This window comes from Pelodiscus sinensis, chromosome 4, assembly GCF_052426305.1.
Source record: "Pelodiscus sinensis isolate ZL-2025 chromosome 4, ASM5242630v1, whole genome shotgun sequence".
In the NCBI taxonomy this organism is placed as follows: Eukaryota; Metazoa; Chordata; order Testudines; family Trionychidae; genus Pelodiscus; species Pelodiscus sinensis.
In genome coordinates, this window is record NC_143055.1 from 97,028,886 (window position 1) to 97,045,269 (window position 16,384).

The following is a 16,384-nucleotide window of genomic DNA, read 5'->3' on the forward strand; positions in this document are numbered from 1 at the left end:
CTAGTTCGAACTAGGGATGCAAATGTAGGCAACCCAAATTGCTAATGAAGCGGAGATTTAAATATCCCACACTTCATTAGCATGATCTCCCCGGCATGTTACTCCTCTGAACAGCTGTTTCGAAAGTGAACGTGCACGCCGGGAAGTGTTAGTTTGAACCAAACCCCGTGGTTCTCATTTGAAAAAAAATGAGAAGTAACGTTAGTTCAAACCAAAGGGTTTGGTTTGAACTAACGCGTCCCGGCGTGCACTTTCACTTTTGAAACAGCTGTTCAGAGGAGTAACGCGCCAGCGAGATCATGTTAATGAAGTGCAGGATAATTAAATCCCTACTTCATTAGCAATTTTGGTCACCTACATTTGCATCCCTAGTTCAAACTAGGGAGCAAGTGTAGACGTACCCTAACTGTTTCAAGTCAAAGTTTGGTGTAAGACAAGGGAGCAGGGAATTATCATGTTCTGAAACTGTATATTAGGAGTGACAGTACGAAGGGTGACTTTAGCTTTGCACTTCGTCTTCTTGTCATTTGTTGTTCAGGGAAAAGGGACAAAAGATGAACTATTAAAATGCAGCAACGGTGAAGTCACAGAACACAAAAATATACCTAGGCAGCTTGATCAGCACTGAAGGTTCCATCAAAGATTAGGTTAAAAGAAGATGTACTTTAACTACAAATGCTGTAAAGAAGTTGATGAAATTATGGACTGATAGGTAGGTAGTAGAGATGACACTTCTTCAGAAGATGGCAGATTCAAAATGGAATATTTTAAAGATAAATGAAGAAGTTTGAAGGGTAGTACACTCCTCTATGAGATGAGTAAGGGACTGGCTGCAATCCAAAAGATTACAATGGTGGGGACATTGTAGAAGAGAAACAGATGATAGGGTGCCAAAGAAAATCATGTAAATACAACAAAAGACAGCAGACCCAGAGGTCAACCACTAACTATATGGCAGAATATTAAATGCAGGAGCATGACCTATCTGGGCTAAATGGAGGAACAATTCACGGACAGGAATGAATGGTGATGCTTTACTTCTTCTTATGTGTTGTTTCTAAAGATTTTCTTTAGGTGATGATGATATGGGGGTAGGGTATACAAATGTGGAATATAATCAGTAATTTATATTAATTTTTAGTCATATTTTGGCTTATTTCAATCTTTTAAAATAGTATTTCTTTAAGGGTTTCCTTTTTTGAGAATGTTTCTTCAGTGATTTATCATCACATTTTCTACAAGCACACACACACACACATACACAGAGAATATTCAGGTTGAAAGGATTACTCAGAGGGGAAAAAGAAAAAGTCAGGCATTCATTGGCTAAATAATAAAATCCAGGCTTTTAATGTTAACCCTGGCTGAAGAAATGTAGATGATTGGAATGACAGCATAAGCAAATACAAAATCTTTAGAATCTGGAGGAACAGATTAGTATTTAATTTACTATGACTTTGAAATTTAGATGCATGGTTTACATTACCAGTGGTCTATATGAAAGCCAATTTAAATGTTTACTTTCTAACTGTCAGTCACTAAGAAACAAAGCTTATATACACCTAAATAAATTCAGAAAATGGCCACAGATCCTCAAGTAAATTAAACAGGAAACCACGTAAACCCACTTGTAATCTGTGAATGTTTTACATTTTTTTGTTAACCTCTCTAATAAAAGGTTCTGTGTTCAGAAAGATATGGTATTTTACATTTAGGGTGTGTCTAGACTACATTGTTTTTTCAAAAAAACTGCCCTTTTTCAAAAAAAAAATTTCACCTGTATCCACAGTGCAATTGCATTCTTTTGAAATTAAATTGAAAGAATGAAGGGTTTTTTTTTTCGACATTGGTAAACCTTAAATTACAAGGAAGATTGCCTTTTTCGAAAGAGCTCTTTCAAAAAAAGGTGTGTGTGGATGCAGAACAGGGACATTTTTTGAAAGAAGAGCCAATTGAAAAAAACACAGGTGTCCTATTGGCCATTCTGTGAATAGCAATCAGCGCTTTCATTTGAGAGAGCATCCATGCTGTCTGGATGCTCTCTTTCAAAAAAGCTGATTGCTTTTTTGATCCAGTTTTGAGGTGTGAAATCTCTCTTTTGAAAGAAGCTTTTTTGAAAGAGCTCTTTCGAAAAAGCTCCTTTAGAAAGAAGCTTGCAGTCTAGACGTACCCAAAAAATACTTAAACAAAAGAAGCCCAAGCATTTAAGGAAACAGTGGAACAGGGTGTGTGACGGGAAAAACAGCAGATAGGTCTCTTCCACATTCTGTTTCCTCCATACCTTTGGGGAAAACTGTTGCTCATTACAGACCAAGGATGCTGTAATTTATGCCAATTCCCTTACCTCCATGTACAGAGGAGCCTTCCCTTTTAAAGGAAATGCCACAGCATGGGAGCAGAGAAAAAGCTATATTACTAAAAAGCTACAGGGAATCTGGAGGGTGGGTAACCATGCAGAAGCAAGGTGCTCTCCCTGCTGCTTGCTAATTATACCATCCTCAGCTTTTGGAGGAGATCTGTGACTGTCTACTCCACATGCAAACATTTTCTTCTGGCTGATCACTCAAATTGTGCATGGATATCAGGAAATCTTCAGCTTTAAACAGTGGAATCACTTATGATTTTCCATAAAAGGAAAGGGAAACAAACAGTGACTCCCTGCGCCATACAGAACTGTAAGGAAACTAATTCCAAACAGATTCTAGTGGGCACAGTATATGTTGTTTTGTCTCACAGAATTTCCACTCCACATAGCCAGAATAATGAGCACGGAGAAAAAATTGACTTACTGTGTTTGACCTTTTTTGAATGCTCTAATTGTAATCAATGTGTGCCTCTACTTTGTTCTAATACATAGGAATAATTCAGTCATACCAAATGTATAGAACTAAATATTTTCTTACCCTCACCATTATACATTCTTTCTACATATTTGCCTATTTAAAGTTATACAAAAGACGCAATAACTGTAAGTCTATCTTCTGCTAATTATTATATGGCTATTGTGAAACAACACCTGTTATCTTAATCTCGTTTAACTCTGGAACACGTGAGCAGAGTATTTTCTCTTGACCTACTACAATGATCAAATACATGGCAATAGCTTCTCTAACATATATTCAGCTTCAAACCCTTTAGATGCAGTTTGGCATGGAAGGAGAAATGATTACCTAAATATTTAGTGAATCTGGATTAATAAAAGAAAACAATCAGAGGAGATTGACAAATGTCATGCAAGGCAACTCATGAACATATTAAAAGAAAGTTTAGCAAAACTGGTCAGCTATAGAGTGCTGTGCAACATACAGAAAAACAAGAAAATACAAAAACAGATATATGCTATTTAGCTTATGATCTACCCATTGGTTCATTTTAAAATACACACAGGTTCATTAACGAAAGTTCAAACTGCAAGCAAGCAGTTTAAAATTTTTGTGAGCCCCTATAAATTAAACCCATCATTATTCTGAAACACAGAAAGCAATTAAACAGAAATGGAATTTTTGAATAACTGAAATCTGTTGCTTTGCAACAAAGCTGATTTCATTCCTGCAGTCAAACACTCAGTGAATGGTTGCTCAGACTAGAAGTTGTGTGCTTATTAGAAAGCATTAACTTTTTCAGGGAGTAAATAAAGGTTTTTCTCACAGTACAGCAGACAGTCTTTCTAAATTCATTAAAAGTCAGACAGGACCTGCTGCCCCACATCAGTGTGTTTTTAAATAATTATGGAGATGCTGTAACCTCTTCAAGATTAAGTATGAAAACAGCATGCATTATGAAGCTATATTTTAGTGTCCATGTGATTCAGCTTGGAATACAAATTTGGCTTAAAAACTCTAAATTTTACCCTAAACACAAAGGATCATGTTGATGTTCCAGACACAAAATATGCTGCTAGGAGTTCTGGTGCCTCCTCAGACAATAAACTAACAATCCAGGAAAGCCCTCCTCCCCTGCAGCCCTACAGGTAGGCTTCTGGGGAGGTGAATAAACAGGCAAGCTGCCAGGAAAGCTGCCTAGTTTCCTTTGAAATGTTCAAATGGCATTTTTTGACAGAAAATCGTTCCAAGGGAAAATTTCTGACCAGCACTAGACAAGATTCTATGGAGCAAGGTCCGAGACCTCCCACGTTGTATAATGCAATCCATTTGGATTAACACTATTACTAAGGGTTCATCTACACTTGCTCCCTATCTCGAGATAGGGATGCAAATGTAGCTGACCGAAATTGCTAATGAAGCAGGGATTTAAATATCCCATGCTTCATTAGCATAATCTCACCTCTGTGCTATTCCGATTGGCAGCTGATTCGAACCAGGAAATGCACTCCGGGCCGCGTTAGTTAGAATCAAACCCCTTGAGGAGTAATGTTAGTTCAAACCAAGGGGTTTAATTTGAACTAACACGGCCCGGAGTGCACTTCCTGGTTTGAATCAGCTGCCGATTGGAATAGCGTGCGGGCAAGATTATGCTAATGAAGCACGGGATATTTAAATCCCTGCTTCATTAGCAATTTTGGTCAGCTACATTTGCATCCCTATCTCAAGCTAGGGAGCAAGTGTAGAGGTACCCTAACATTTTAAATTTGTGTGAGGTTGATGTATACATGAGAGGAAGGACTATTGGATTATTTCTGGTTTACAATCCTTTTATTTTTTTAAAATAAAAATGACCTTATTCATTATTAGTGTCTGTGAACTTTGTCAGCATCAAACTTAAGTTTCAGTTGCTTGTGAGATTAAATAGGAGAACTGGAGGTAAGAAATTACAATCAGATCTCAGAATGGAAAGGGATTGCTTCAGAACTGGGGTGGATGAGATCAAGGAGTGGAATTAACCTCTCACAACCAGTGTTCCCTATAAACTCTGTGCTGCTGCAGTGGCTCAGGAGAGATTCAAATACTGCCCAGCTAATTAGTAGAGTGCCTACAGGTGGATTTTATTTCTAATGGTGGTTCACATTCACACATGCCACAGTGCACATAAAAAAATATTCCACATCTCGATGGAAAAGATTAGAAGGAACATTGCTCACAGCCTATTAATAGTTTCCGAGGTTGTCAGAAAATTCTGTCACTGAACATAAAACTGGCTCAGAGAGGGAAACTAAAAGATAATTATATGGGTTAATATGGAATCCTTCTAAAATCGCAGTGATATTAGAGGCTTTGTGTCCTAGTCTGAAAGTTTTGTATTGGAACTTGCTCCCCTAGAAATATCTCAGACCATCATTATCCTGGAGGAAAGAGGAAGCAAAGAAATCAGAAATGTGGTTTAACTTGGCTGTGATTTTATTATATAAGACATCTAGGAACTTCCTGGAAATAACTCTTCCAGCACAGGTCATCCCTCCTTTTGTAATCTATAAAATCATGGAAGGGCTGATGCCAGCTCCCCACCCTAATCATCTGGACCCAGACCCATTGAAGAGACCCTGTTCCCTCCCGTCTTTCAAGGGCTGTCTCTCTATTGTACCGTATATTAGGAGCACCAGACCTGTCCTTTATGTTGTTTAGGAGATGATTTTCCTAATCCATTTCCAGTGTATTGGGGAACTAGACCCCACTAAATGATGACAACTGCACCGGGAGGTGGGGGTTACCCAACAGCCCAGGCTTTACTGGCTGTCAGCAGAAAACACCTGCCCAGCCCCGAAAAGACAACAAACAAAATACTCACAATAAGACTCTCAACTCCAGCCCTACTCTAATCCCAAGGAGGTGAAGAATCTTTTCTTCTCAGGTGCCCCAGAGCTGGGGGAATTGCTCATAAACACTCTCATTTGGTGCTGGGGAGCCATTCGAGTAATGGTGGACCTTTGTGTTCAGCCAATGAAAATCAGCCGCAAAGAGGGGAGGGCAGTGTATACACTTCTTGAAGGGTCTATGGGTTTTCTTTCCTGAGCTGCTCCTCCTGAGGCTGCAGGGGGAAGAGGGCTTTTAGAAAGTACAAGTTCCCACTCCCATCAAGGAGCATAGGACCCTGCTTTAGAATGTGTGGCTTGATCCAATGATCAATTATTTTAGACAGGAACTTTTTTGTGTGAAGAACCCCAAGTGAAATGAATGGATTCTTAGAAGTCATTGTGGTATGTAGTTTCATGAGAGGGGCAAGAATTATAATTCATTCTATGTCATACTGAACTAAGGCAACTATCTACTTTCCCCCCTTCCTTTACCCTTTCTCTTCCTCTGATCTGTGTGCTGTGCTGATTATATGTTGTATTTTACAAGTGAGAGGTTTTTGTTAGATTTCACCATTAGAATCATCAGAATGTATATGTAGTCTTGAAATAGAGTATGTAAAATAAAGCAGACTATGCAATACCATAATTACTATAGTATCCCCCAAAACTTCAAAATCAACTCAATAAACTACCTTTTTTTTCCATATGTAAAAGCAGTGCTGGCACATACTGTGCAAAATACCCACAAAATATTCTATAATGGGTTTGTGACTTAAACAGATGCCAGTTAGTAATTTGCTGCAATCAAACTCAGATCTCCAACAGTGAAAGGCTCGGGCATTAATCTATCATGTCATAGCGTTCTTAATGCTTTTCTGTAATCTAATGAAGTCTGAAGTATAATTCATTTAGGATGATTCTGAGAAAAGACTGATCTGCATAGTAAACCTACAGCATTTTTACCCAAAATTATGTTAAGCTTCCCATCAAAAAGATGATTTGTGGAAAGAGCCTTTAGGGGCAACATTTCACATGCACATGTAAAGACATGCACAAATTGGGTATACATACACACACACATACATCTGCATTTGTTCATATTAGATGCAAGTCACTAAGGGTGCTAGAGGTGATTATGCATGTTTGTGGGCACAATGGGTACAGTCTCCAAATAGCCTTGAAGACTGAAGATTTTTTAAAAATAAAATTAAAATTAAACGTAGAGATTAACTTAAAAATATATATTTTAAGAACCAACAATTACTTTATTCTTTAAATCATTGTTGTAGTCAGAAAACCCCAGGCAGTCTTCTCCCCTTAGAAACGGCTGACCAAGTCAATTTTGTCTGCCTATGACTCCTGTCTATCCCACAGTGAGCTCCCTTTAATCATGGTTGCATGTTATTGAATTGTACTTAAAAACATTGCATACAACTGGTGAAGATTAACCTTCAGGATAAGTATTCATGCCATATGTTCCTGTTTTACAGGTTTTACCCTAGCAATTAAGCTTCCTGAAATTGTAGTCCAGGAGGTGAAGAATTAGCTAACAGAATTTCAATTTATAAGGTGTAATGTGCTGTTTAAGCAAGGGTTTAAGATCACCGTGACTGGAAAATTTTAATAGTTCTCAAAGATCAGGATATTTTCCTTGCGTATCACAGTTACCACTCAAGTATTTATCTTTTTATTCTTTCAAGAGCATGAAGTATTCACACACACACCTACACATACACACACACACACACACACACACACACACACACACACACACACAATTGCCGACAGTTGGCAGTTTCCAAACCCACTGGCGCATTTCACTCAGTTTCATTAAAAGTGACACATTCACAAAGAAAGTATTCATAAAAGATTTCCTGCCTAATATTTACAAAGCAAAATATAAGTTATGGAGTAGCATTTAGGCAAAAGATAAAAATAAAGCAATTTGAGAATTTTTAATAATTTAGATTTCAATGGAATTATAATTCTTGCTTTCCTGAGTATCAGACCTCTGATTCTAGCCTGCTTTACTAAACTATTAATGATTTGGTATTTAGAGTGCAGGGTCTATTTAGATACATTTGAAAAAAGATATATCTGCTTTGCATCCCTAAAACCGGTGAGTCTATATTAAACATGACACTCAAGCCAACTCATCGTTGGAAATCTTGACTCCTTGCCTTTATTCTTTTCAATCAATATTGTTAAGGATTGTGGTGAAACATGAACTATCCTGACATATATTCCAGAGGCAATGCCAACATCAATTCTCATTTTATCACTATTCTTACTTGGCACATTCTCAGTAAATTGGTGATGGGTGAACCACCCTAAATACATCTCTGGCCTGCACATACACACACATAATGTGATCATTCCTGTTCTTTTTGTTTCATAGAATTCTGCCTGTTTTGCTAAGAACCCAACAAATAGGTTTAATATTGGCATCTGACTCATTTTGTATTCTGTACTGGTGACTGTATGCCTAACTTGATCAGGTAAAGAGACAGTCTAATGAAAACAGAAGTGCATGTCTCTTGAGGTTATACATAAAGAAAGGGTAGTAGTGAGTACTTAAAGAGCAAGAGGAAAGGTGTGGGAGAGAAAACAGGATGGAAAGCAACTGGCTGAAGGTAGAGATTTAATAAGGGTAAAACATATCACTCTCTTGATTTTGTTTTGAAGATACACATTGTATGTCATTTGCCATGTGCTATGGTAAACTTTGTGGCCTCTTATGTGTGTATGTTTTGCAGCTCAAGGAATTAGACAGACCAAATATATAGGAAACTTGAAAATTTGGCTATGGCCATCTGAGAAGTAAAAGAATTATATTTTCCCCACAGTGGAAGCTCTCTAAATTGATTATGGTAATAAATAACAAAGATTAAAATAAATTAGAATAACCTACAAAAAATAGCTACTTCCTTTGGGAAATTCATAGTAACAATTCACCATGTCTTTCTAGATTTTAAATGGTACTTAGATTTTCCTTTAGTCTAGCTAAACAAACTACAGATTGAGCTTTGCAAATATCCAAATCTGTTTTAAACAATCTGTAAACAAAAATTACTAATACTGGCAAGTAAACTAACCCGTAAAAATGAAGAACACCACTATTCAGTGTTATTGTGAAGTACTCTTGTAAGAATCCTAGACTGCTTGGTAGTATCTTATACAGAAGTATCTGTGACCACTTTCTTTTTGCAACTGTCTCCAACGTTTCCCTTTGGAATTTTTGCATAATCGTTAATGACACTCGTTTACTGCCTATTCTCGCATGGTAATAGAATATACTTCATCAGATTGAGCGAGAGGACCATTTGCACTTGGGAGTCAACCTTTTTAGGTTTTGTTTAAATCAACCTCAAAGGCCATATTTTTCCTTGAAAATACATGTTCTCGACTATTTTCAAATGACTAACAGAAATAATGCACATTAACAAATAATACATGGTTCTGTTTGCAGACTAGACAACACTATTGATTAAGGGCAGTAAGAAAAAAAATGCTTAGGCCTAAATACTCCCATGGGAGTTAAGCACCCATATAACTTTGAGGATCTGTGCCTTATTTGTCTAATACAAAAGAGCTTAGGGTATTTCTAATTATGATGCTAAAAATACGTATAGCAATGGTGGGGAAACTCAGGCCGGGGAGGGGGCGGATTTGGCCCATGGCTTGCCTAGATCCAGCCCCCAAGGGTCAGAACTGCGGAGTCCACAATGGCACTCCAGCCCCCTAACACCTACCCGCAGGACTAGAACACACAAAGTCTGCTAGCTTGGGTTCCCCCTAGGCTCTGATATGCAAGGGGATTGTGGGGAGTATTTCTCCTTGGTCAGGAGCTTCTCACTTGTGTGCAGCCCCCAACTGATTTTTCTGTGGGACAGCAGCCCCCGATCGAAAAAAAGGTTCCCCACCCTTGATGTATAGAGTAAATTTGTGTTTGCATTATTAATCCTAGTTTTATGATTTTCTTAGATCATAAAACAAAAAGAGAAGCATACAGAATGTTAACCTCATTACGATTCAGTCTGTCTTATTTAAACCAATTATGTATGATATATAGAGTCCATGCCAAATACAAAATCTATTCACCTCTTTTGCACATGTTTTTAGACCTGAAAAGCAATATTCATTTAAAAGATATGTGTTGATCTAAATAACTTTCCATCTTTTCTGATGTGGGAGACAGACCATAAAAAGTACCGGTAGTCAGTCAGAAGCAGTTCATCCCATATGAAACTCACTTTTTTCAAATACCTTGTCAAATACTGATATATTTTATCACCTTTTCACAGTCTCAACAGAAAGGACACTTTATCAAATAGAGAAATGTTGGGAAGGGGATTTTGATCCTCGATGTTCACATTGAGTTGTTGGCCTACATGCTCTAGTTTTACCATTGATTTTAATGGTCACAGATTTAAATCAATACCGAGTGTTCTGAAAAATCCCATTCTTACAATGGGTTGACAGGTGAGCTGCATAACAATGATGACCGGTCTCCAAATTGAGGACCTAGTCCTTTAATCCTTTTCACATGAAGCATGATTACATATGTTGCACATGGCCTTCAGTAGAGACTAATACAAACTCTGCCTTCCTTGAAAGGCCAGGGGAGCGGGTTTGTTCCTCTGAGACTCTTTGAAACAAAAGGATATGAATTTTAGTCCATCCAAATTGCTCCCTCTGGAGCACCAGTCCCACTTTGCCCATGGCCCAGTTTCCTCTGCCTCCTCTTTTGGGCTATTTGATTGCTGGGAGGGAAAAGGCGAAGAGCCTCTGCACATGGGCTGTTCTGGTGTGTGGCCGTTAACATGGGCTGTGCAAGGAGCTAAACTCCTCACATACCTTCTTCCTGCATATATACAAGAGCCTATGTTAATGGATCACAACTTGTAGAGAAGTAATGTTTGTTGTCCTGCATGCTTGAAAGGAAAAATGCAAATATTCATCAGAAAAAAATTGGAAAGCAATACATATGAACCAAAGAGGTATACTAATAACTGTTAATTATGACAAGCAATCCACTCTGATTTATTTTTCAAAGAGTAGCATTATAACTACATGTAATCTGGTTGCTAGTTTATTTTTAAAAACAAAAAAATGAAAAGGGCTTTCAATTAATAGCTGTATACTCTTGCTATTCTGTGTGGTAAACACATTCTGCAAATGCAAGACGATGTGGTTGTATTCATTTCAACAGAACACTGGGGCAGCTATCAGATTTCCAGATGTGCTTCTCAATAGCCATGCAACTAATAAATAAAATGATGATGATGGCTGGAATCCTAAAATTTCTTCACAAAAACGTTCAAAAGAGTTAAAGAAGTTATGATAAAAGCTGCTGCTTCAACTTTTGTCATATTGCCAAATTGTAATGTCTACCCATCTCTGAAGCAACACCAGATGGAGCAAAAAGTAAACCCTCTCCTCTCTGAACAATTTTGCCATGAAGAAAGGTGCAGCTAAGCCAAAAAATGATTTATGTGCTAGAAAGAGACCCATAAAAGTACTTTTATGGTTGCGTATTGGTGTCTTCGTAAATATGCAAGTAGAAGTTTGGAAGGAACATCTTCAACACTATCGCATTATTCTAAAATTCATCATTTGCTTGTCACTCCCACTTATAAATCACATCTAAGCAGTCAAGTATTCTGATTGCTGACATATGCTATTAAAAGGACTCTAATTAAGAACAAAGGGGACTTTGGGGCTGAATTTGCATTTCATTTGTTGATCAAAACCCTAGAGGTTAAATCCTGCAAAGTACTGAGTATGCCTGGAAAGTGTAAAACTTCAAGAGCTCCCCCCCACCAACAACAACTAAAAATGAGTTTGTGATGCTCATAACTTCTTAGGCACTTGGTAGAATTGGTTCCTAGATTAAAAAGAAATTGTAAGGGAATGCTGCTAGTGAAGACGTGAAGGATGGCTGAGAAGTAGGGGCTCAAAATAAACAGGAAATATCAATAATTTTATTTCTATTATTAGTTCCAATTGCCAAGAGAATCTCTGGGAAAACTGACTGAAAGTGTATTGAAAGGAAAAATAGTAATTGTTTTACAGTAACAACCTGACATTCAACATTTAGTAAATAATTTAAAGTACCAGATTATAGCCGGGCATAAGAAAGCTAAGATATTCATCTGTTCCTCGACATGTGTTCTTGTGCAGCCTCTCTAGATCTCTACTCCCATCACACGCACACGGCCCAGGAGTAGATAAAGAGTAGTAGAAAGTGACTAGTACCATGATTCTACTCTCACCATATGTTGATTAGTGTGGCTGACCTGAAGTCAGGGGAGTAACCAGCTATTGGCAAGGACTGCTAGCAGATTTTGCCTTCTTGAAGAAGGAAGAGGAGTGCAGGGAAGGAACTTTGCTCTGAACTGCCATAAAACAACAACATAGGGAAAATAAACATGCAGGTGCACAAATCCTGCAGTTATGTTAAAGGAACATCCACAAGATAGTATGCAGTTGGATCTTCTGAATAGTTGTATCTATGAGTGTCAGATGTCTATTCTGTTTACCCCAATATGGGTTCACTATAAGAAGAAAGGAAAGAGTTTGGGCAGGAAGAATTTTGCCTTTGATGTGCTACTCACACATCTTCAGGTTTAATTTCATCCGGATAGCTAAAGAGACTTAGATTTGCAACAAAGCTAAATAAGATCTACTCTACTGGATAAAATAGAGCATGCACTGTGAAAAGCAAAACAATAAGATTATTTTTTACACAGTTAATAAAAGCCAAACCTAAAGTCCAAAGGATCACACGTTTTCCCTGATTTATTTTCAGAGATAACATGGATGATTTTTAGAAAGATGACCTTTTTTCAAGGTTTCAGCTTTCACTGCTTTCCAACACATGGTGACTATTCACTAAAGAACACACGACTAAAAACAAGCTGAAAACCAGAAGCAAATTCTAACAATACAAAATCCTTCAGTGAGACCAAGCTACAATAAGCAGAGAACTGGGCACATCACACCTGTTATTACTAAGGAGAATTACGTTTCCACATTTATATCAACTGATTTCACAGGAATCCCCTAGAATTTCACTATGCTTAACTAGGCAATAGTTGTAAAGTTATGTAAGTATGTATTGTTATTATGATTCTATTGAAGTCAACTGCAGTACTTGGACTGATTTCAGTATGAGCAAGATGTGGGTTTTTTTCAATGTTTTAGCTAAATCATTAGCAATCTAACAGAGTTTTATAGATGCACCAGATGTAAAGAAGCTATGTCTTTCATTATATATGTTGCACGATAAAACTATAGTCCAATTAGAAGATAAAATATCTTCCAGCATAAAAAATAGGGCCACTACAAGGTGGGTGTATAACTGGCTGGATAACCATTCTCAGAGAGTAGTTATTAATGGTTCACAGTTATGTGGAAAGGGCAAAACAAGTGGAGTTCCGCTGGGGTCTGTTTGGGGACCAGTTCTGTTCAATATCTTCATCAATGATTTAGATATTGACATAGAGAGTGTGATTACTAAGTTTGCAGATGATACCATTTGGGAGGGGTTGCAACTGCTTTGGAGGATAGGGTCATAATTCAAAATGATCTGAACAAACTCGAAAAATGGTCTGAGGTAAATAGGATGAAGTTTAAAAAGCACAAATGCAAAGTACTCCACTTAGTAATCATTTTCACACATACAGAACGGGAAGTGACTGTCTAGGAAGGAGTACTACAGAAATATGAGACAACAGTGTGACACTATTGCAAAAAAAGCAAACATGATTCTGGGATGCATTAACAGGAGTGGTGATAGAAATGTAGCCGTGTTAGTCTTGTTAACAGGAGTGTTGTGAGTAAGACATGAGAAGTCATTCTTCTGATCTGCTCTGAACTGATTAGGCCTCAATTGGTGTATTGTGTCCACTTCTGGGCACTACATTTCAAAAAAGATGTGCCAAAATTGGAGAAGGTTAAGAGAAGAGCAATAAAAATGATTAAAGGTCTAGAAAACGTGAGCTATTAGGGAAATCTGAAGGAATTGGGCCTGTTTAGTTTGGAAAAGAGAATATTGAGAGGGGAAGTGATAATGTATCTTTTATCATGTATCTAAAAGGGTCTCACAGGGAGGAGGGGGAAAATTGTTCTCTTTATTCTCTGAGGATAGGACAAGAAGCAATGGGCAATTGCAGCAAGGGAAGTTTAGGATGGACATTAAGAAAAAATTCCTAACTGTCAGGATGGTTAAACACTGGAATAAATTGCCTGGGGGGTTGTGGAATCTCGATCACTGGAGATATTTAAGAGCAGATTAGACAGACATCTATCAGGGATGATGTAAATCAGTGTTTCTTAAACTTTTTAAGACCGAGGAACACCAAACAATATTTTTTTTATGAGGAACTCCAAGGATTTTTTGTTGAGGAAAAAAAAAAGGTTGGGGGGGAGGAAGGGTCAGGGGGAAAGTTATGGAGCAAAAAAAAAGGGGTCGGGGGAAAGTTATGGAGCAAAAAAAGGTCATCTGCCCCTTTACGGGCAGCCATTTTGAACTCTGCTGTTCTCCACGGCACACCTCCCACTGCCTCATGGCATACCGGTATGCTGCGGAACACAGTTTAAGAAAGAACACTGCTGTAGATGGACTATAGGAGAAAGAACACTGCTGTAGATGGTGTTTGATCTTGCCGTGAGGGCAGGGGACTGGACTTGATGATCTCTCAAGATCTCTTCCACTTCTATATTCTATTCTATTCTATTCTATTCTATTCTATTCTATTCTATTCTATTCTATTCTATCTTAAGCACAAACCTGTTTAAAATCTAAAGCATGGGTACCAAAACAATGAAGATTAAGCCAACTGTACATTTAATCATAATAGAGTAATTAAATAGTTGATTCAGGTGAAGTTTAACATATTTTTCTGAATACTATGCATTTCGTTTACCACTGTTAAACAGATTAATTGGGTTTGGCTTGGACTGGACTTGGGACAGGCAAAAATAAAGATTATGGCTTCAGTTAGTAACAAATGAGCATAATATTTACAAGTTTACAGTGCTGGTCTTGCCAGTTATTTCAAGTAATGACCCTATGAGCTTGCCATGCATTAAGTAGGAAAGTCTCCTATGGTCCATAAAACAGTTTAATGATTTTCATGGGGTTCTTTTCATGGCTAAGATAAGTATACTAACACAACTGTATGTTAACAAGTGGCTTAAAGCAAGATTGTTCCATTGGGCATAACCCAGAGTACAGGGTATGTGTAATATGCCCCATCTAGCACCTGTGAAGCATTGTGCCTCAGAGATATCCTTTTGGGGCACAAAGACACTTCTCATTTTCTGCATGACACTTACTGTATCAACTCCACTTACAGATGTATAGCCCAATACTTGCTCATTCCGTACCACTCCCTCTCTACCTGGGCTGGAGATTAAACAGACATGCTTCTCTCCTTATGCAGTTGTATAGTCCAAGTCACAATCTAGCACACAGGATCCAGGAAAAGATGAAGCTCAAAAGTAGAGTATAGCTCAGGGCACACTAAAGATATCAGAACAGAGCTCAAACCAAATGGTAATTCATGTTCTAAAATTATGCTCTTTAGTAATATTTTTATCTGTATTATAACATATGTGGACACCATGGTACTGTTGACATAGAAAATGTAACTGAGAGTGGTTGCCACTGAAAGAATTACAGATTGTGTTCACATAATGAGTAATACAGCAGTATACTAGAAGTAGACTGACCTGACAATGAGAAAAACTTAAAAAACAACAAACAGTCTGGTAGCACTTTAAAGACTATCAAAACAGCTACATGTTGTTTTTTAAGTTTTTCCTGTTACAGACTAACTCGGCTACCCCTCTGAAACTTCTGACAATGAGATGGGCCTTTAAAAAGTGAATGCTAAATTCAGCAGGGAACTCCATTGAGGTCAGCAGGATCGCAGAGCAGGTAAATCAGCATAGAATTGTTTTTCAACACTAATATTTCTCAATGGAAACTATCACCATAATTTTCCAACTTGGATACCTGACAATGTTCCCTCTAACTTTTTCCATCCATGTGTAGATTTTTTCCATCCATGTGCAGAACAAATTTATGTTCACTGAAGAATGTACAAATGTGCACCGCCCATTGAAACAAACCAACAAAACCTAGCTGTAGTTGGTCAGCTGACGCCATCTGTATATCTCCTGAGCAGCCGCACAAGAGCACAGCTTACAGGAAACACTGGTGCTTAACATTAAAAGCATGTATACTTTGCCTCAAGTTTCATCAAAACTCTGCTAGAACAAATGGTAAATTATTTGGCTCTCACAGATAAACTACAAATGGAGATTTAGATTGATTTAAATGTTTGCTTTTTTTTTTTTTTTTTTTTTTTTTTTAAAGTAAGACCACTTGGATTCTGGAGTAAATTTTGTAGCTGTAGCATACATGCAGATCTGGCTAAATGCAGGCATGTAAAAACCAGAGGAAAATCTTAGTCCAGGTCAATGACAAAACTTTTACTGAGTTCAGTGAAATCAAGATTTCATTCTGGGTGTGTTCATAAAACTTAAGGTCCCTGACTTTTACACATAACTATAAATGGGACAGACTTCAAACATGTTTCTATATACCAAAATGAGGGCTTGCATAGTTTACAAATAGCAAAAATAAAATACAAATTCAGCATTGGTAGCCTGCACATTTGATTT

At 37.7% G+C, this 16,384-nt stretch overlaps 1 protein-coding gene across 1 annotated transcript in view; it reads right to left on the minus strand.

The window, feature by feature from the left end:
• Positions 1–16,384, minus strand: part of FAT4 (FAT atypical cadherin 4) — a 242,442-nt gene that overhangs the window by 75,763 nt on the left and 150,295 nt on the right. The gene's annotated exons all lie outside the window — the stretch shown is intronic.